Here is a 24,120-nt window from a genome sequence, read left to right on the forward strand (position 1 = left end):
TCAGAACCAGCGTAAATCTCGTATCATTACCTTTTAACTACTAATGAAATGTTTATCTTGCAATTAGTACAGACAACCAACTCGACAATATTTCACATTTCGAAGTCACCTCACGTTCGAAGGTTGCAATACTTTTTTCTTTATTACCTCGAAAATACGATGAATCATCCATGTATGTACAACAGAATAACAGAGATGACAACTGGTTCTTAACGAGCGAACAAAATTTTTCGAGGATCATTTGCGGATTTCTCAAGGCGCTCTGGCACATTTTCTCGCGATCTTATTCATCGCGATATATAAATAGCGCGGGGACGCTTGCTTACAACAGCCTCTCCTTGTAAGGTGGACACGAAGGATAACGTTGAATGCAACTAGGGCAACTTGATTCCATATCGGGAACCGCGGAGGACGTTCTTGGACGACTCGATGATCGAGGGCACGCGGAGGTCAACGATAATGACCTTACCCTAATTCCGCGATGAGACGTCGAGTCATTACTTCTCGAGCACGCACTCACCATATTGTTCCTAGTTAGATGCGATTAACCTATTAAGGGCCAAACAAGTTTAGTTAATTAAAATGCACATTTTTATCAAGATAAATAAAAATGAGATTTAGATAGAAAACCTGTTCACCTACTATTACAACACGTACTATACATTACATATTTTATATATCTATATTACATGCATTCTATGCAATTTTATACCTTCAAATCCCGCACAAATGCATAAAAATTCGCAGTATAGTTATGAATAAGGATGAGTCGCAATCTGACTTTTAGATTCGAGAAACTAGAAGTCGAAAGATTCATAGCAAAAGCATAATAGATAATTGCGAGTGCATATTCATATTTTATTTTGCCAAAAACCAGGTCCGGCCGTATCACTGAAGGAATTAAACTGCTTTTACGGTATTTCACTTATAACAACATTTTTTCCTCAGTATTCACAAGTGAAGCTCTGTTACCGAAGAGGTTAACCGCTACACGATTGGCATTCGACGTATTCAGGTACATGGATGCGCGGTATGCGCGCGCATTTTCCATAAAGCGTGCTAGCTGCGCATCGCGTTGTGCGGCGCGGTTCGCGGCGAACGCGAGGACAGACAGATGCGTGACACGCGGCTGTCTGGCTATCGTCTCGCGGCCGCAGCGCACCAACAGAGAGGAGAAAGATTATGCAACGCTCGCGTCGGCCTCTACCGGCCATATGGTGGCGGCACCTTTATATCTGCCGTCGTTATTGGCGCGAGTCCACGTCCTGTGCACCTCCCGCTCTCGCGTATTTATCTACTATGCTTTGCCGCTCTTCCAACGTTCTGGCACAGGTGCTTGGATCACTTTACGAGAACTCGACGGCCACTTGTCTCTGGCTCTGCCTCCTCTTGGACGAGAATTCGAGAAGGGTATATACGATGGGGTTTAAAGGCGGATCGTTTTGAAAATCTTGGGAATTCACTGTGCTAAGAACTAAGCCGCAGAGATACGGGTATGATTTACGGTGAACGTGCCCTGAAAATTTCGTGCACCTCTGAAATTCAAGATGCCACGCGGCTCACAGATTTATGACTGGCAGACTTTTCAGATCTCAGCTTGGTATATTACTGATGGGTCACCCGTGAAAATATATTTTGGAGATCTTGAGGGTTCCTTAATATTCATCATTCTCCTTGTTTATATCTTTTTCTTGGGGATTTTTAATCACAGGTATTTGTTGTTGATAAGATGGTAGACCTTCCATAACTAGATTTTATTACCATTCTGCTTGCTATTATTTGGGTTCATACAAGTTTTACGTATTCGTTATCAATTGTGAAATTTATTGTTGTTCTGTATTTTATTTTATGTAATGCATATATTATTTACGTTTATTAATTTATTAATATTTTATTTACGTTTTTTAATATACTATATTTTTACATACTATCTTACTGTTTGTTTCGTAATTAGATAATGCATAAAATAACGATTATATATTTGAGTTTGGTATAATGTAAAAAGTTCGCGGAATTTTTGCTCGTTTATATGATTTAATCTTCTAAATCTTGTCTACGACAATGACTTTCTATTAACAATTACGCATAACTTAAACAACTATACTTAAGATATTGATCTTCCAAAAAAAAAAAAAAAAAATAAGTAAATTAGCAGTACGTATTTAGTGCACTTATCTAGAACCAGAAGAAGCCATTTGATACAGGTCCGGTCAAGAGATTCCACGATATTTGTTTCGTTCCAATAATACATGCATTTGTGCGGAAAATACGCGTTCCTTTCCATTCGCGGCTACACAGACATATTACCGCAATAACGCTTTTATCTGCAGTATTTATAGTATTTATATATACAATATAGTATTTATATATAGTAGTTATCTGGCACAATTCTATGCCCCCTTTGCTGCTCCTCTCAGGATAATTTAAACCATACCTCGTATCCACCGTTCATATCTCCACCGTACAGCCTACCAAAGCTTTTCAAACGTATTACAACTTACGAATCATTCCGTGTTCGCCATGGTAGGTTGACAAAGTTTCGCATAGCATAGCTGGCGAAACGCATTTAAGATAGGAGGATTACTTATCTCACGCTTACACTTCTTCAGAGGTTCGTCGCCGCGTTCCTGCATGCTTTATCGAGCAACGTTTCAGCCTACTGCCTTTACAGCTGCTTCATGGATAAGGAACGACCTCTGAAGGAACGTGAGTTAGGCTTGTTTCAACTGGGATACATACTTCGTGGCACTACGTTGTAAGAAACAGCCTAGAAATGCTTTGAAATGCGCCGAAAAATGGCGACCACAACTATGAAAAGCTCTATAAGCAATGATTCGTCTTTAGATTTTGTTACAAATTGCCTTAACTCAGATTATGATGCAATAGCAAAGTTTTCTCGTCTTATTTTTTAAATTTTAAATTTTTTGCAAATTACAAACTTTTCGCTATATGAAGATTATAGAGAAAGCAATAAATTATATACAGGGTGGTTGGCAACTGGTGGTACAAGCGGAAAGGGGATGATTCTACGCGAAAAAAGAAGTCGAAACTATAGAATAAAATCTTTTTTTAAAATTTTCTTTTTTAATTTTTCCATCGAGACAACGATCTACAGTGAGATCCGTTATAACGAGACGTAATAAAGTGCACGCGTACCGAGCGAAAATTCAAAGTCGATTTTCTCGAAAACAAAGCCTCAAACGAAAAATTTTTATTCTATATTTTTGACTTCTTTTTTCGCGTAGAATCATCCCCTTTCCGCTTGTACCACCAGTTACCAACCACTCTGTATATTTTCTATTTCTTATAATAGCTTCAAAATTCAATACGTTTTCAACTAGTCCCATCCTACCAGAATTGTCTTTTTATTTGATGTCGGAATTAAACATGTGTCGTCCCACGCTCTTTATAATTTTAAAAGTATTGCTTGTTTTAAATATGTTTGGTTCTTTACAAATTCCTTCAAGCTGCAAATTATTTTTAAAGCACATATAGCTTTGGATCTAAAAAGCTTTGTTTCTATTTTCAAGTGTGTTATAATTTCTAAAATCAGCAGAAATGTAACTATCATGTTTTTACGAAATATAAGAACGCAATAAATCAAGGTAATTATATCACAGAAACAAAACGACTTAGAAAGATTTATTAAGGAACCTTAGTCGAAAGACGTCGAAGAATAAAATATTAAATCACGTTACTGACCCAGGCTGCGCATCGCAAGCCCTTAAATCATCGGATTAAATAAATTCACGAGCGTCTGCCGCGAACGGGTTGACAAAGCGACGAGCTTTCACCGGGAAAGAAGCATCAATCACCAGGCGGTCGTGGTTGGAAGACCATTAAAAGAGAGAGGAACTGAAGGAAGAAAGAGCCTTGGCTGATTTACGCGTGGCCGATACAGGTGACAAAAGAGCGCGCGAGCCTATTCGACGGAATAAAAGCTTTCGGTGAACGTCTATTACGACGGAGTAACAGTGGACAATTGCCCTGAACCCTTTTCACCTTGATCACTCCGCGGCAGCGCTACGTTAACGTCCCGTGAAGTATCTTATCCCACGTAGAGTACAACGCGCGTGTCTTCCTCTATTTTTCCCCTGTGCCTACTCGCCTCTCTTTCTTGCTCGCTATCTTTCTTCCTCGGAGCCAACGGCGTCCACCGAGCGGCGATAAATCCACGTAAAGGGCCCATATAAAACCTGCAGGGAGATCCATTCCTCCGGGGATTTCCTCTAGCCGCGAGCAGCGCCCTCTCTTCTTCTCTCGCTCGCACGGGAACCCCCGTCGCTGTGCGCTCCTTCTCTTACTAACTGGGCGCGTTTGCGTCTGACCAATCGATACGCGATACCAACTTCCCATGGCGAATCGGTTCTCATGCTCGAAGCGAACGGACACAGAGAGTGGCATTATATTCTAGAGCGAAGTAACCGTATGCACGCATAGAAGGTAGAGATTCATCGGCAAGAAAGACGGGGACAGAAGACGCGTGTGCGTGTACTCCTTGCATGGATAATGGGACGCTACGTAACCCCATTGCTAGTGGTAGTGTATCGGAGGCTGTACTTATCGCTGTACAATTTCATCGGCACTTAAAACGTCATCTCGTGAAGCTCCACCTTTTCATCAGCTGCTAATCTTGCGATTTCTCTCTGTCTTTGTCTCTCTCTCTCTCTTTCTTTCTGTATTCTATGGTTGGTGGAGAAACTCCCTTCGATGCCCTCCTCGCGTCATATATATATCTCGCACGCCGTACATCGGTCCAGCACCGTACCTATAATAAACTATCTCCGGCTCAGTGGTCGACTTAAGCCGATATTACGCTCCACTTTCTTTTCTTGGCCAGTGAATTACGCGATTGGTGGGCGGAGGGGAGATCAGACTTGGACAAAGGGAAGGATGGACACGGATGGACGGAGCCGAGAAAAAGAGTTCGAGGAAGAAAGTGGGGCATAATGGCTGGTGGGCGGTGAATTTTGATATAAATTTGACAGATGGAATTACAACATTGCGACATGCAGGATGGTCAGCCCCAATCAGGATTGTCTCAGGATTCCAAGTGAAACTACATCGTGACTCTTACATCCACCAATGATTTTGTAAAATATTATTCTTTTATTGTTACTATTTGGTAGTTATTTATTTAGATAGAATAATGATAACGCGGTCAATCTTAAACATTATCTTCTTTTAGATGATTTGTTGCCTGAATTTATCAAAATATTTTAATTCATCATTTGTAAATCATAACCCCACATGATAGGTGTTCACTATGCATAGCAATTAATTCAAATCAACGAACAGAGCCTCATATATTCTCTTCATCAGATTCTTGCGATACATATAGAAACTTAAGAAAGAAACCTTTTCCTCTCGGTATCAGAACCACATCTGAAGATATCACACCTCCGGTCACCTCATCTTACAATAACTCGCACTTGATAAAAATTTTGCCTCATAATTCGCGAACGCTTTTTCACCTGACACTATCACTTTCCCGCTCGGGAATCTTCACTTATATAAAACAGTTATCCTATAAACAGATCTAAATTAACTGAACAGGGATCGAACTCCCGCATCGATTCGACTCGCCTTCCATTTAGGTTGAACACCAGAAGTGCATGCACACACGCGGCTCGTTCTCACCCTCTCGATTTCTCATCAAGGTGCGTTTCACCACGTGATCGTGATCAAGGGCTTCGTATCTGATTCGCCAACTGCACGGCAAATTGCCTATGAAAACGCGGCTCGTTTCACCGCCCATGCACCGCTTCCTGTTGCCCTAACAGGGGGCCTTCCCTGACTCGAACGGCCGTTATTAATCTGAATCGCGTGTAGCTTCGCGCAGAAAGCGCCAGAGGGCGCGGCATAGCCCTTGGGAGTGTCTGGCCTGCGTTTCTGACCAGAGCAATTCCTTTTCGATTGGCGTGTTATTAGCCAGGACGGCCGAAGGAATCGAAGGAAATGGTGGCCGACGATCCAACCGGAAACGATCAGTTTCCCGGGAATCCGGGGTTCGCGTGTGCCCTCTCCTCTGTCTCGAATCTATCTTCTCCGGGAACCGAGCTAATTTCCTGCTGAACGATGTCCGTGTCGCTTCGAGAGACGTAAGCCTGCACGTGGCAGGAAATTTCAATGATTTCATTGGCCGGCCGTTAGTCCATGAAATTCTGTCCCTTGCGGGGAATTTAGATTTTTCAATGTTCTCTTTGCTGTAATGAATCAGCTATAGAAACGGACTAAAGGAAACGAACGCTTTCACGAGGTTAGTTGTCTCTGGTTATCTTGTCTGCATTTTACGCTCTTCGATTTTGCTCTCTTTAATGCTAATTTTCTATCGGTGAAGCAACTGTACAACAGTTTTTCTTGAACATAAACGTTTTTCGGTGCGTAACTTTCAAGTGGTTTATGCCGGGTTGTTAATGTTTCCGGTATGATTATTGGATGTTTTACGCTTGTTTGCAGTGCTGGTAAAAGTAGGTTGTTTGCTGTCTATTAATGGTCTCTTTTTGGCGTATCCGTTGGTACATAATACAATGATAAATGGCCTGTGTAACAAACGCAGCCAAGGAAGTTTATATAATTCTGGATTAGAAAATTTGAATGTTATCTTATCGTGTTCTGAACTTATGTACTTAGAAAATTCTTCTTCCTTTGCCGTCACAAATTGGCAGAAGGAATAATTATTAACATTAGAAATTCGTCGATGTACGTCAAACATGATCTTTAGGTAATTAGAATAATCTATACGGAAAGTTTACGAAGAGTTCATGTCATATACGCAATAGGTCAATTATAAGACAGTCAACAAAATATGAATGTTCCTTAAGAATAAATATTTAAAGGTTAATGTATGGTAATTCAACATTCACTTATTCCTTAATTTAGAAGAAACCGAATACGACTAGGGCTATTATTGAGTAAGGATCAGCACGATTTCTAATAATAGTACATTCGACGTTCTGCTCGCAAAACATCTAATAAGCTCGTATCCTTCGGAAAAAGAGACTGAGGTAATCTCATTCCGGCGGATAATTCGACTCCTCAATTAGTCTCGTTAGGATCGATTTTATATAACGTATAAATTCCAGTGTAACTTCGTATTTCCTTACTAGAATCAGCGAACCAGTACTCCATGAGTGAAAACGGACAAAAAGACACGAAAAAGAGTAAAAGAAGAAGGAAGATATCGGCATGAGCGATTCTTGGAACCGGAAGTTTCCCAAGTATGCATCCCGTCGGCTCTGATTACGTCAAGTATGTATACAGTGAGGAACAAAAGTATTGGCACAACTTCGCTTGTTTTATAAAGTTTTGCATTTTTTTTTTTTTTTTGAAAAGTGGGGATTCTTGTATTAGCTGTGTACTAAGTGTAATTTTACATTTCATGTTTATTATTCATTGTTATTGTACAGCTACCCGCAATGATAATGAGAAAATTACGAAATATTTCAGTTTCAAAAATTACGTTTTAAAGATTTACGCAGGATCTTATAGGAAAATCTGATCTGTGAAAATGCGGTCTTTGTGTTCGTCACTGTACATAGACAAGCCGGCAGGTGACCAGAAAATGTTCGCCCCTCATCAGTTCCCATTTAATCGGTGTAATTATTCGCGAACACAAGTACGTAATTCCTTCGCCACGTAGAATCCCACTATTTTATTACGACACATGGCGGCAGTGGCGTGCATAGTTATACTCTTCGTCAGGCACGTCTTCGATGAACGGTCATGAAAGCAGTTTGAATACTCCTTGTTGGCTAATTTGGATGTTGAGGATCTCGTTATCCAGAAAATTTACACGTATCTACTATCATGTTACTAATTTTCGTAGTTCTGTTTCTTTCGTTTCGGTGGTAATGATTGATGCGATACTAAATTTTAATTGCTTTGTATAGCTTACTTTGTAGTTGGGCGTTAAACGTTGGGTAATACAAAATATAATATAGGGGCTATTCTTGTTTTGTAAAAGCAACTTGATGGCAGGATGATGATGGAATTAAGCAGATTATCGGTATAGTGGAAAGATGATCCGATCGTGATATGATTTAACTTCTTTGCTGTAACAGACTTGCCTCTATTTGGTGTCTATACCATTCTGCTGTGGTATAATTACGCATATAGCGTAGTTGACTTTTCATATATTTCATGGAAAAGAATTTTTTAGCCACGTAGTAACATATGGTTCACAAACCGTAAAATATTTTTCGCTTTGCGTTGCTCTTACATGATGTGCAAAAGCGGGGAAAGAGAAAAAAGAAGCCAAACGAATTTTCTGTCAGAAGAATAGTAAATCAATTCTCAACCCCCGATTCTCACAGTCTAAACTACTCGGCAGCAGCCGCCGTAGTACTCCTCCAATTTCAAGGTCATCCATTTACTCCGCGGCAGCGAGTCTCGATCGAGCGATTAGGCGCGAGGATCCGATCGTCCGCTGACATCTTCTGAAGATACATAACAGAGTGCCGCGAGCTGAATTTATCGGCGAATAGATCAGCCTTTAGAGTTCTTAGAGTGTTAAATGACGTGTGGTATCCGCAGAATCTGAAGCCTGATCCGCGATCATTTCTTCCCGCGGTTTTCCTCTACTATTCTCCCCTTGGTCGTTTGTTTTTTCTTTCCTTGCCATCGTCGTTGTCGTCGTTGTCGTCGTAGTCGTCGTCGCCGTCATCATTGTCGTTGTTATCGTCCTCTTTATCCTTCTCCTTCTTTCTTTCGTTCTCTTCGCGTGTATGTATATAAGCGGCTCGCGTTTTGATCGAAGGCACATATAAGCATCGTGGCTTGACTGGTAAAATGAAGACGTGCGGCTACAGAGTAAGGCTGACTGGCACCGTGCAATCGCAGGTGGTCAATTAGAATCCGCGTTCTCTCGCGCACCGCGGTAATCGGGCCTTTACAGCTACCCTTTTTTCCCCGCATTTATAATTACGAGGCCCGCGGCCCCGGCCGTGCGCTCCGTAACGATCCACGCCTTCCTTTTACTCGGCTCGCCTTGTTTCTCTCTTCCTTTGCACGTTCTAACTTGTTCCATTCCCTCTTTCTCTTCCTTATCCCACGTATACAGGCTATTTCAAAAAGTTGGAACCACACTTTAGGGGCATGTAGTTTTCATCAAAACAAGTAGAAATGTCAAAGGTTGTAGTATCCGGATTGTAAAATATTCGGCTAGAATGACTCTTTTTAGGAGCTTCTGAACTCGCTCAAGTCGAAAATGAGGATCATTTTTCAAGGAAATAAGACGTAAACAATGTCGGTTAATCTGTTGATGTGTCACGTCCTCGTGGATACTCTTAACCTTTCGTATGACTTATGCTTTGTGCATTCGAATCACGAGTACTGCATTAGGTTTGGGTTATTCTTTGTTTTTGGCCGTGATCATACAGGCAGCGGTAAGCGGTAAAATTGGCCTTTGCAGCATTGGCATTGGCATTGGCTGTGTCGTCATTTGTTTCGGGCGGATTTCTCCAGATAAGGTCTTCGTCGACCAAATGTTCAAAATCTATCAAAATCCTTCATTTTCGTGTAAAATGACCTACATTTTCGGCTTTAACGACTTAAGATACCCCCGAAAAGACACATCCAGATCAAAAATTTTGCAATCCGGATCTACAGGTCTTTCGCGTTCATTGATTGTTGATACACCGAAATGCGGAGCTTCGTAATACGTCGATACTATTGAGCGTGCAGAAGCGAGGATCCCACAATTCATGTTGTCCGCGAACGTTAGATTTGTCATAAGGTACTTCTTAGTCCTTGACATTTGACATTGACATCTGAACGAAGTACATCATGAACTCTAAAAATTCTCAAAAACACCACAGTCAGATTGTAGCAAATCTCCCCGTAGTGTATTTTATCAGAAGACTTAAAAATATCTGAATAAATACGAGTTCAAATAATATATAGTTACAGAGTGCGGCATTCCTGTGATGGCATAAGAGCACTGATTTTGATAAATGCCCTTACATTGTCCTTTGTTTTCTGTTTGTCCTACCGTTTCTCTGTCTTCGTTCGAATTTGGTTTGCAAGCCCGGTTATTTGCTAACGGAACCGTCTTTCATTTCGTCCCGGTAAAAATCTTCAATGGATTCCCTTTCTTTGCCTCTCTTTGCAGGTTATAAGTGGCAACAGCCCTTTAGGCGACTCGGGGATGGCGCTGAAGTGCCGAGACGCGCGTTAGGCTTGGAAAAGATTGAATGGTCAAGAGATGCATGCTTTGGTTGATTTGCACTATAGCGTGAAATTTTTGTTATGTAATTTGCGTAGATTGAAGGATTCTATAGAGTAATTCATAGAGCAATTTAAATATAAATTACATACTAATAAATTAATCTTAAAACGTAGCATATATCTGTCGGAGATGGAAGGACAGCGGGATTTCCCGTCTGGAATGTTGGGAAAAACCCCAATACCCTAGTCCAGACTTTTACTATAGCTACATTTAAGCAATAAAAAATAAGAAATAGTTTTAATGTTCCAACCTGGCTTTATGACAATGGGTTCGGTTTCAAGGTCACATAGCGGGTCACTAGACGTAGCCACGATCACGGGAGGGACGTGTACCTGACAGAGGTATGGAATGATTATATGACTCTCCTTAAAAACAAAGATTGAGCCGAGAAGAGGGGACAGGAATATATTAGAGCAGTTTCATTTAGATTACGAGTTAGTTAGTCGTTGGACGAATTGCTGATTGAGTTATCGAGAAAATTACCCGAATCGTGGACTCGTCATCCCGTGTACCGTGGATTCGTTATCGAACCTGAATTCGTTATCACCATCATCTCGACCATCCTATCGCCGCTATTACTCATAACCTCTTGTAGTGTCCACGCTTGTACCAATAAACATTAGCTATATCCGCGGTGGTAAAGTAAGTAAAGGTTCATCGAACGCCCCCAAAATTCTAACCTTACTCCGACATACCTATATGACGACAATGGTGAAATATTGGTGTTTTCAATTCCTATCAAACGATCCGTTTAATTTGAAAATTCAGTTTTACGAAGTTGAATGTAATATAACCAAACTTCCAAATGTAAGTGAAAGAAAGAAAATAATTATTATTTTCTATACAATACTGTTAAAAATAAATATTAGCACTTAAATACGTAGGACTAATTATCTTATGAGACCTAACCTCAAATTTCGCCGTTATATATGCAGTTATGACGGTTACGGTCAGCGGGCCGTGGCACTCTCGATTTTGCTAGAGAATTTACTCTCGATCAGATGAACGTCACGTTGTGCTGAATTTCCATCGGTGGCGGAGCGTGAGCGTGCGCATGGACGCGCGCACGCGGCCGACGCGCACGAGCGATCGCAAAACGGCCTTGCTTGATCGCTGCGAACTCGTTACCGTGTAAGTGCACGATCGCACGCCCGTTCCGAATTTTAACTCGAGGCTTTAAATTTTACCGCTCTGCAAATCTCTCATTTCGCCTGTATTAACGACTAACGACTTCGACGATCGTTTATCGACAAAGAGCAGTTTAGTCAACCGTAACGTTCTTAACCTCAAAGGTTACCCCGGGCAATTTTCACGAATCGAAACATTCTCGCGGATATGGCGACTTGATTCTTTGGTAAATTTCGAAAAATCGCGAGAAATAGGATTAAGATTACATTGTTTCGATACGATATTATACAAGGTATTTTTAATTTTTCTTGACAAATTGCAGGAACACAATCTACCAGCGAAAATAAGAAAACGATGTCGTTACAGGAATGCAGTGTAATACATGAAAAGTAAAATGGAGACTATGATAAGTATAATTTTGTTAATTTTCCGAGTTTGATGTTAGTGAGGGATTAAAAGGACCCATTTTAATGTAACACAGCTCGAAAAAGGAATAACCTATACGGCTTATAATCCTTTAGCAATGGATAACAAATCTATGAAGTTTTGCGAAGGAAACTTGCGATGAATCTAATACCTAAAATATCATAATCAATGCTTTTGAAATCAATATTTTTCAACAATAAATATTAGGTTTTATATAATATTTGTTCTATTGGAACAAAATGGAAGATACACAATTCGATAAAAATAACGTAAAACAAAAATGTTGTGCATCTATTATTTCCTTATAAAACGAAAGAAGCTTTTGGGATATCTTTTAACATTTCTTTCTTATTTTCACTTTTAGACTAAGATTTCTGTAGATTGTTCGAACAAACTGGAAACATCCTGCATATGATTTTGGCTTTGTTCTTATTTAATATACCTGTGTGATTACCTATATATAAATTGTAATGCAATAGTGGTTCGCATCGTAGTACGAAAGAATTGAAAAATGATAAAAGTATTTTTAATATACTTTATGCACGTGTAGCGAAACTATGTAGATAAATTGCATATCGTGTTTTGTTTGGCGTGACAGTAACTGCAATAACAGCTGCATTCTTGCGGACTGGGCATGAAACACTGCCTAGTAGTTACATCATAACCAACCATAAGGGAAACGAGTTCTTTCGGAAAACATTCGGCGAAATGAGGTTGCACGTATCAGATCCAGCCCGCTCGTATACCATTCAAATCACTTTTTTGCGGTTTATTTGACTGTTAAACATAGACATTCTACGAAACGTTATCAATCACGTTGTGGTTGGTTCAGCAAAATCATTTCGATTCAGAAATAGTTGTATAACCGCGAAAAAAGTAGCTGAATTATGATGTCAGGTTGCATTAGTCACGGACCCCTATCACTACAGCGATATGTGGCAAAGAAATCGAACGACTGACAAATTAAAATGTTACCTTGCTATTTCGTTCCATTTTTGTTTTCGATTTTCATCGTTTAGAAAGTTCCGCCCGTACAATCGATCGCAATTCGAGCCGGTTCGACTTGGCTGCACTTCATAACTGCAACTTGTTGCCGACCTTTCTTATTAATTTCGCAGATTACAGTCATTTTCCAGTAATACCGCGATGGCTTTGTAACGCTGCTGCACAAAATCGTTGAACACCATTAATATCTTCACGGTATAATTCTACGAGCCATGATAAGGCCTCATAACATTTCGATGTATGATCAGCCGAGAGGCAGAGGTGCGGTAACGCGCAAAACCTCCGCCAATACTTTTACTATGCGATTAATTAATTCCCTTAATCGATAACTATTATTAATACTTTTCGAGTTCCGGGATTCGAATACTTTCAAGTGGAGGAAAAAGCTCGACGTTCCACGAATGTAACGCTTGACATGGGAGATCTATCTCCGACCCATCGATTTGTTCTCATACCAGTTTGCCGTTTGGTGCGCGCGAGATCGTTCCGCTAGAAGCATGAGCGCACATGTTTCTTGGTAAGTAAATAAACGTCAATGCAAGTAATAGGCGATCACGACTGCATCCGTTTGGTACGTGCATCCATACATACAGTCGGAGACAAAAACAAGCAAAGAGGTAATGGATATAAGTATATTTCGTTAAATACGTCTTGTTTACACAAAGATGTATATATTAATTTCAATTTGCTTACTAAATAATCTATGTACCATAAGGATATACAGGGTGGTTGGTAACTGGTGGCACAAACGGAAAGGGGGCGATTCTACGCGAAAAAAGAAGTCGAAAATATAGAATAAAAATTTTTCGTTTGAGGCTTTGTTTTCGAGAAAATCGACTTTGAATTTCCGCTCGGTACGCGTGCACTTTATTACGTCTCGTTATAACGGATCTCACTGTAGATCGTTGTCTCGATGGAAAAATTAAAAAAAAAAAGAAAAAAAACCCCTTTTTTTACGTGGGGAAATCCGGCGGATTTTTATCGGCTAAAACCCCACGGGCGGGCCTAGGTGTAGTTCAGCAACGAGTGAAACCGTATCTCCGGGGGTACTTCCCAAACACTCATAGAAAGCACTACAACATGATAGGCAAGGAGGGGGGGCCCCCGCTTGCCCGTTGTATATACTTCTAAGATGATATTTGGTTTTCCACCTTGGCTTGCCCAGGAGTGGTCTCGAACTCGCGACATATTACTACCCTATACGCCCTTTACGAGCGTAGCTAGCGAACCCGCCGAGTATTTACTAGTTGTTGACGCATTATGTTCATCAAGTTGTCCTTATACTCTGGTATAAGAAAACTCTGGTCTTCAGTGTTGCTACAACGAACACGTGTTTTACAGCTGATAAGATAATAAAATATAGAATAATAGAAAATATAGAATATATAGAATAGAAAATATAGAATAAAAATTTTTCGTTCGAGGCTTTGTTTTCGAGAAAATCGACTTTGAATTTTCGCTCGGTACGCGTGCACTTTATCACGTCTCGTTATAACGGATCTCACTGTAGATCGTTGTCTCTATGGAAAAATTAAAAAAAAAATTGTTATTCTATATTTTCGACTTCTTTTTTCGCGTAGAATCACCCGCTTTCCGCTTGTACCACCAGTTACCAACCACCCTGTATAATAAACAAAATGTAAGAATATAACACTAGTTCGATCGATACATCGCTATCTGTCCACTTATTTTTGGCTCGACTGTATGTGGGAGAACAAGCAAGAGACACAAGCGGGGAAATATGTTTTTTGTTCGTTTATAAAACCGAGCTGGTCTCGAGAAAAAGGATTTTTTTGAAAGTCACGCGTCGGTTGCCGGTAATCGATACCATTAAGCCTGGTCCGTGTATTATCGAACGACGATAATGTATCCTCTGACTTAACCACCCTGTAGGGAATCTCGAATAATTATATTTTCCACAGACGATGATAATTACACAGAATACCAGCGGGTTGATAGAACGAAACCAAACAAGATAGAAGCGAAAAGGATGCAACGAGGAGCCAAGCAGGCGAGGGAAAGAGGGATTAATATTATGGGGGAGGGTGCGTAAAGGGGAGTGTAACCCGGCGAGTGGTGAGTGCATCGCAAAGACCTTCCTACGGTAAGATAGTACCTACCGAGGAAAAACAAGTGACAGGCGTTGTTAATTGGCAGTCTCTAGATGGCAATTAAGATTAATAACAAGCTAGCAATCCTCAGCCACCGATGGTTAGCCGCGCGTGTGCACGTACACACGATCTACACGCGCAGCCTCGCGCACCGATGCGACAGCTATATAGTATCACTGGTATGCCCGGATGTCAGGGGTTGCAGGAAGCTGGGACAGCTAACCTCGCCGATAATAATATCATACGTACGAACTCTTCGGCTCTGCGGCCTGTCATACGATCGGATGTACTAATGAGATAAGGCGCGTAATTGATTTTTCCTTCCATTTTTTGAGTTCTTCCCATATTCTTTTGGCTTAGTTTTAATTACGCTATCGGGCAAATGCGAATATATATTAAGATGAATCAAGTAGGCGAATTTCTGCAATTGTAATGAATTTTCGTTTTTGATTATTTTTGACGGTTTCTTATTTTAGGCTACTTCTTCTGTATTGCGAAGAATTTATTTTTGGAGGATTGGAAAATTAAAATAACGCTATAAATTCAAAGATAAAACGATTTGTATTTATAAAAGGTAAATTATTAAATTTGAACTTAATTGGATTAATTTGTTATTGCAGAATCTACTACTTTAAAATTTTCAAAGATGCATCTCCTATAATGTTCTGTATGATAACAGTAAATATAAAAAACTACGTAATGGATGGAAAAATGGATTATTAGAAACATTAATACTATAGTTTGAACAAGTATCGTGTAAGTTGCGTCACAGTAGCAAAGTAGGTCTTCAAACAAATTGATATTTAGTTGTCAGATCTCGTATTTTGACTGCTGGTACCAGTTTTGACCTATCTCAAGGGTCTTGGGTCTCAAGCGTACGAGGAAAAAAGATCGTATATCAGGTCGAGAATCAAGTACAGTTAAGGTCTGATTCACACGGCGTACCTGATTGATGGCACGTGGATTTGATATCAATGAAATACATAAAATAGTTCTTTTGCACATTTGCGCTATTAAAAACGCTTTTTATTATTTTCAAAAATATCTCTTTTTGAGGTTTGCAATTTTTAGTAAACATTTACATTAGTAAAATATTTTTAGTACACGGTTTCTGATTCTTAATTAACAATGTAACGTTAGAACATTTGCATATAAAAATAATCAGTTAATGCAAGCAATTACTGTACGAGAAAACTTATATCTGCAAATTGAAAAAATTGAAATTCCGAAGTATGATCTCTTCTAACTCTTTTGTGTGTGCTACAAAATATGGATTAAGTTGTCACAATTCCTACAGATCTTAGGAAGGTTCAAATTTGGGCTTGCTAAACCTAATAGATGATGTTTCGTTAAGTATTTCGTTAAGTATCTAATACCTAGATTATTCTAAAGAAAGAATTTATATATAACCAATACTAACAAGTTCTTTCAAAAACAAATCTGCAAAAATGAAAATTAAAATTTCAATCCTGCCCATAAACTATGAATGTTTAATTCTTTGTTCTTTCTTTTTTTGAATGTGTTGAGAATTGTGGATCTTTGAAGCCGAAATAATGTTATAGGGACACTAAATTTATACTTGGGATTAATATTAGAATAGTAATATATTTATTTTATGGACGATTTCTTATATATTCATCGATACACACTTGCACGCGTCTCAGCACTTTCTTCTGTACCCGACTGTTAACCGACTGAATAGTTTACACTCATCTGTTTTCGAGACGCCGCGCACACCTCCACACACTGATACCCACATACAAGTATCTCTACTACGCATTTAACCCAGTCCAGCACAGAAAATTATACATATCTCAACAGAATGGAAAAGCCAAATTACGATCAAATAAGTTCTTTTTCTCTATATCTATAAAATAATGCACGTATCAATATGATCAAGAAAAGTAAAATAATAAAGAAACAAATTAACCATCGCCTGTAACTTAGTATCTTTTCAGCTATATTTTGCAATTCACAATTTAACAGGCATAAATCGTTCCCCCGTCGCCTTCGATTTTATTGCATCTCGAACTTCCCAGTTCGTGATCTTCGAACTCTTCTTTGACACTGACAGAGAAGCAATAAAATGTAGCGGAGCTCTCGGAATTGCTTTCAAATTCACTCCCATTCACGATTGCTCGCCTTGAGACACGTTTACTCACCTGCCAGCTACATTCAGCTGAACGACTCTCATTTTCGATCTCCGAAAAAGGACATGTTCGGCTTTTTATTCCTCCAATTTGCGATATGGGCGGTAGTTTTTCATTGCTGTTACGATACGGGTCGAAGTCGTTTCTCAATTGAACCACGAAAGATACTCTTGGAGTATATCGAATCACGAAATTTACGTCCATAAGAAATTCGAAATCGATACGGGATATTATAAGATATTATGTTTCTCATTAAATAAAATACGTTATATCTGATTATGGTATACATATAACTACCTTCGGACACTTTCCATTTTATATATAGTAATACATCGAGTCTTTTAATATTCCTTAACACAACCGAACGATCGAACCAAAATTCGTCGATATTGGCGAAAAACGGAAAAAAGGGGAACTATCGTGATATTCATATTTTCCCATATTTACGATATTTTTTTGAAATTCTTCCACATGACTAACAGATCGCGCTGAAATCCATAAATATGAAAGAAGAAAGGAAACAGCTACAGTATTGCTACAATTTTTCCACCTCTCCAATCAATGACGTCTACCTTCAGACATTTTCCATTTTATCCAACGTCGATCTCTCTGAAATTCTTCGACGCGTCTAAACGATCGAACCAAGATGCTCCATCAGCCGCGCTGATTGATTTATCTAGCGACGTGTTTGTTCCCGGCTGAACAATGTTATAAACGGCGCATAAAATAAGGTACGGTGTAATTTAAAGCAATAAAGAAAATCGCGAAATCTGAGAGCTACTAAGCAGGCCGCGTATGGAAAACTAGCCGGGGCCACAAGTAGGATACGGTATGATCGTAATGGCCAGCTCCATAGCGATAATAATGATCGATCGTTGCATAATCAATAGGTTACGCAATTTGCCCAGGTAATCGCGGCGAACTATGAATGACGAGCGTACGGGGCAACATCTCTAACGATCCCTAATTATCCCGATACGATGCGTCTCGTGGCTGGCGCCGTGCTTCGTTTCTGGATCCTAACCCAGATGTGAATTTATGTCGACCAAGCCTTGTTAATGCTTCGTTCACGATGTTCCTACGCTTTCTCGCGATATCGAACGTCTATAAAAAGAAGAGGAGACTATCTTCGAGAATGCGAGAGAAAGTTTTTGGAATGGATATGAGAAAAGTTTGTATATTACAGTAGTTATGTTGGTATTTATGAAATATAAGAGTTATATGGTATATTAAATTTCCTATTATATGGTAGTGCATATGCTATTTTGTGGTAATGAGAAGTTATTAGTAGCGTTGCAGAGATTGCTATGGAAGAGACAAGAGAGAGAGAGAGAGGGAGGGGGAGAGAGAGAGAGGGAGGGAGAGAGAGAGGGGGAGAGAGAGAGGGAGGGAGAGAGGGAGGGAGAGAGAGAGAGAGAGAGAGAGAAAGAGAGAGAGGGAGAGAGGAGGGAAGATTTATATATTATTCTAGTTATTTCGATATTTACAAATTATATAGATACCTACATGTAGAATAACTTTAAATATTTTCCTATTATGTACTTTGTGGTAGCAAAAACATGTTATCAGTATATTGTGGAAATCGTTATGAAAGAAAGAAAGGGAAGGCAAATTTGAAATTCTTTTTACGTATCAGCAAAAGTGCATTTGTTTTCGGTAAAACTGGTCTTAAAATTTAGCGCATTAGATATTTTTATATATTTAAGATATTCTATACCTTTAGAAAATGATTCGAAAAGATGTGTCTCTATCGTTAATAATTGATAGAAAATAATTTTTCTCACGAGCTAAACAGAAATTGCGACATATGTCTTCACATATGATAAAACGAGGACTTTGTATCCTCGCATGAAAAAAATAGCGATAAAATGTATATATGTATTACGTAAGTGTGGCATTAGATACTTGAGAGTGGATTTTGATCGACTATGATATGCTATTTAGCAATTCTATTTGAAGATGAAACAATTTCGTTGTGTAATTTGTTTGTCATATTACTCTTGTTCGAAGAATTAATAGAAATACACACTAGAAATCTCGGAAATGGCTATGATTAGGCTATGAAATGGCTATGATTAGGAAATGGCTAGGTTATTTTTACAATGCTTAAAAGTAGATTCGTAGGATTGGAGTACTTTGCTCATCATTAAATTCATAGAACATTATAGTATTTATTCGTCCTTGTCTCTTACCTTCCTTCGATGCTAATATTGACTTTCTCAATATATATTCATCGTTCAAATAATCTAAGCTTTAATAGTCATTTACTCTGACACCTAAAAGTTTAGGAGATAAACAAGAAATACTAAAGCACGATATAAAAATATTCAAATACAATTAAGAAAATCAATAATGTGATTTTATGAGACAGAAAACGATACTTCATTGACAATTGATAACGATAAGAACAAAACCTATGAAACTATGTATCTAACATAAGACACATGCTTCTTCGAATGCGACTATATCGACTCAAATTTCCAATTAATATTGGGTCGACAACTAAGTGATTGCGGATTTTGTCAATACCACCTAATGACAAAATCCGCAATCACTCAGTTGCCAAGCCAATACTTCAATTTACAACGTCGCGTGGTCGTATTTCTTTCACCAAGTACATATACAAAGGCGGATGTACGATATTGAATTCACACTGAGATTCAGATGCGAAAATGAGTTCAGCGTTCGGTATATCGAACGCTTTCTTTTCGCATGCGAGATCAAGGATGTAGCGAAACAGGTTGACATTTGAGTTGGTTTTGCAATTGGCCTCGTCCGGCGCTCGTTTCGGGAAACGAGGAGCACGCAAGATTGCGCAAGCAATCAACCGGATTTCGCAACGTGTTTAACATTAAAGGCTCCCGTGGCCGCGACACAGCGAGAGCGTGGGCACGCAAAAGTATACCGATATATTTCGTGGGCCCACGCGCGCTCGCGAACGACATTCCTTTCAACATCGGGGCCCGGTCAGCCAACGGACAAGTTGATGCCCACGTATGCGGTGAATAGGAACAGCTGTCAAACGCCAGAAACCGAAACGTGCGTTGGGAAGTGTCGACTGCGAGAGATCCTTCGATATAACGGAAACACGTGACCTACTTTGCGCATTTTCTCACCTATTTTCGTTTTCTCCAATCTTTTTCAATTTTTTTTTTTTTTTTTGGTAAATTACTTAAAGTACGAAGGAATATTATAAATGATTCTGTTGGTTCAATTTCAAGAAGCGAAGAAATCTTATAAACTTGACACGACACGTTATTCGTATGATATGACAAAGCTTAATTTTGATCCTGCTGCTTTTATGTCTCAATTTTGCTGCAATTTTTAGGATTTTTAATGTTTTTCTTGAACAGATTTTTTTCTACTGAACGAATTTTAACTCGGCTATAGCGCTTTAGCCGAAGTAAGTAGACATAGACATTTGCATGCATCTTATAATAAAATGAAATAGTATGCAGAATCATTAAATAAGCTTTGAAAATCGTTTAATTCCACTATACGTTATGTAAATAAGTTCTCTCAACGATAAAAATAAATTCGACTGTTTCACTCACCCACTCGACAGCATCGTTCAGGAAGAATAAATTCAGAATGTTTTCTCACTCACCTGGAACAAAGAGAGAAACATTTTCTATCAATAAATCGTTGGAAACGAAATATCGGTTAGACAGGTGGTCTGTATCCACCTGTCCACAGCGAAAAATACCAGATAATTATTAAACTATTGTATACTACATTCTATTGGATTTCTTGTCACATCGGCTGTTATGTGTCTGTTTGATTTCCTGTTGTCGCGTAATCGCTATTACGTGACGAGCTGCCTCGAGCTATGCGAGTTTCTTACTCTGTGTCATTGGAATAATGCCACAGATTTCCAATAAATCGTGCATAATATCGGCGTAAAGACGATTCCCAGAAGGAATAAATCTTCATCCCATACTCGAGGAAAATTTATCTTGACTCTGGAATTTCTGAAATATTCTTTGGAAAAAAGAAATTTTTCTTCTTGAATACTTTTTCCTCCGTCACAAAATGAAGATGAAAATGAAAATTTTGTTCATCTCATTCTTCTTTATCGATAATTTTTAAATTCATGTTTACATTATCAATTAAATTTGAATCGAAGTGCTCAAGATTCATCAATGATGTATCTTACTTTATCGATATTCTAATCTTTACGCAATATATTTTTACATAACGAGAAAAGACCGTGAAGCTATTTGAAAACTGGCCAAAAGAAACGGTGCATTTATTGTTTGATGATATGCTAGTTCCATAAAGACACGCCACCTTAATAACAGTAATTTAATAAAAAATAAATTGTTCTTAAATTTCACTAGAAACTTTCTTCTTTATCTTTCTTCCATGATATATATCAAGTTTCGTATAAAATACAGTTTCACGATTACAATAGTTAAAGAAATGATATCGCGTGCGCATTTAAACCCGACATACTGTATACCGTATACACTTTACACGTCAGCTACCGTGACCAAGTCATTGTTAACGATCCACATTTAATCGCGTGTGTCAGAAGAAAGCCAGAAGAACGTAATTCATTCGGTAGAGAAACAGGAAGAGAGGACGAAAGAAAGAGGAGAAAGGGGGGAAGGGGAGGTTACTTTTAAACGGTTGAGTTGTTCGTCTTTTATACGTAGTTAGCATAATGTAATCCATCGCATTATGCAGCTAGAGCTTCGCATTATCCGATCCGTGCGTCGTGTGGGCTCGTTCGGTGAGTTATCGAGCAACGGACATGCCAATTAATCGCATTGTGCGTTTCGCGCACGTAGGACTCGCCAAAATTATTGCGGACGCGTGTACGATGAGGAGTCTGCACGCGAAGCATAGGCAATCCGTTGAAATCGCGGATTTTTGTCAAGGATGATTAATGGATGAGGCTGGATGAGCTTTCGAGCACTAGAACTTGTATGTTCGGTTAAATATAGAACGGGTTTTGATATATCGTACGAACTGTTCACGTTTAGATACTGTAACCATCTCTAACTATCTGCATTTACAAGTATTGGATATTTATAAATCATACGGCGATTTTGAAAAACAAGAAGAAATAACAGATACCAGATAATGGATAACAATGCGAAGCCTGGGATTAATGGATTATAATTTTCATACGTGAAACGTGAGTGAGAAAGTTTGATGTTCTATGAAGAAATTGTACGATATTATTGAAAGAAAATCGCGATAGAAAGTTTGTAATTGATCAGTGACATCTACGATGAGACTTTATTCATTAATTTGTTTCTGTAACTGATTGTGAGAAATAGCGTATCAGAGTTTTTGGCGTTATGTTAAGTGCTGTGTATCGCACAACAGATATAAATTACTCTTGATTTTTAAATTTTATGAATTTTATGAATTCATTATGTACAATGTAATAACAGCAATATATATAAATAACAAATAATAATTTTATTGCACTTAATATTAAAGCCAAAATACAAAGAAACAATACGCTTTATTTTTATTTAATTATTTATTAATTAGTAGAATATTCAGACCATCCAAGTGCGAACAACCACGCACAATTGCCACGCCACTAACATATCGATTTAATTACATTCACTTACACTCGAAATATAAAGAAACACAACGTTAATATATCATACCACGCTGGAAGACAATATGCTTCTAAAAATACTCGTGTCGAAGTTAAAGGGAGCCTCTCAAACAAGAACAAAACTCCGTCTCTTTAGAATCAAAAGCACACCCCAAAAAATCAAACGTAATTAAACGAGTTCAAACAGAAGATGCTTTCGCGCGGCATTCGCATGGCGCGTTGCATTCCAAATGTTTCTGTTCGAAAACCGAGGCGTGGTCCCCGTGAAATTCCTTGAATCGCCCCTTTCTCTGTATCAGGATCTTGTCATCGAAGCTGGCGATGTGACAACTAGAAAATCGGGCTGTGGTATTCGCTGGTTTAACGCGGAACGTTCCACCTGGACAGGGCTGAAAGAGGCGGAGCAGAAAGTGGAAGAAAGAGAGGAACGAAGCACGAAAAGAGAGGGAAAGAGTGGAGAGATGGTGTATCGACAGATACGCCTCGGTCGAGGTAGACCGTGCTCGCGCGGAAAGTCCTCGCCGCGATTTGCATAATGAGAAATTATGTGTGCGCTGGCAGAAAGCGTACCGTGACACATATACCGATCGGGTGAAACCGTGCGTGCACGCACACCAGCGCTGTAATCGTTATTGGTTATTTACATCGGCGTCGGAATCGGCTATCCCACACATGAATTACTTGGCGAATTTCTGCAGGCTGTAATTACAAGGGTTTACGCCGATAAGGGACCCGGACAGACGGGGGAGGAATGACTCATGAAGGAGGCGTTAGAACGAGGCGTGAGAAATTACAGGGAATATATACCGATTTTCGATTATTGCTCGTTAAGAGATTGTAGGGAGAAATTGTGCAGCGTGGTTCATTACCGATACTTAAATGCGAATATATAAGCGTTTTCAATTTGACGAGTTGAGAGGTTCTGAGAAAGGCTAGCTACTGCTTGTGAAGTAAACGTTCATTTTCTCACCAAATAGACCAATTTTCTTTCTATACGTTTTCCTACTATGTATGTCTTTGAAAATCTCAAACGATAACAATTAAGAAATGTGGGATAGTGTGAAGTCAGGGAAGGACGTGGCGTGAGGGGTAATTGTTTATAAACGTTGTCAAGGAGTGTTGTGAGTGTTACAAAGGTTTGTTAAAGGAAAAATGAGCGTGGAAAATGCTGTCAAAGTTGAATTTATCGTGATCGAGTGAAGTTCGTTGTGTTGTTGTGACGTAGAATTAGTGAGAAACGAATACGCGAAACGCGGTATTATATTCGATTTTGTGAGAGTGCAACGATATTGTATTTATCATTCTGTTTTCTGTTAACTTCTTATAATATAACATCCCTACAGAAATAATTATATCATCATGATAATTCAATATATCTAAGTAATTAAAATACGTCTTCTTATTATTGTTACCCGGGTGATATTCCTTTTCTTCTGAATCAAACTATACACGAACGCACGTTCATGAATCTATTAATAAGATTATCAATTT

General features: G+C 39.0%; 1 protein-coding gene across 4 annotated transcripts in view; it reads right to left on the reverse strand.

Moving 5' to 3' along the window:
• The window catches only part of LOC117216199, a 171,744-nt gene that overhangs the window by 44,566 nt on the left and 103,058 nt on the right, over nucleotides 1–24,120 (reverse strand). The window lies entirely within an intron of this gene.

This window comes from Bombus bifarius, unplaced genomic scaffold (genome assembly GCF_011952205.1).
Source record: "Bombus bifarius isolate JDL3187 unplaced genomic scaffold, Bbif_JDL3187 scf7180000010252, whole genome shotgun sequence".
Taxonomy (NCBI): Eukaryota; Metazoa; Arthropoda; class Insecta; order Hymenoptera; family Apidae; genus Bombus; species Bombus bifarius.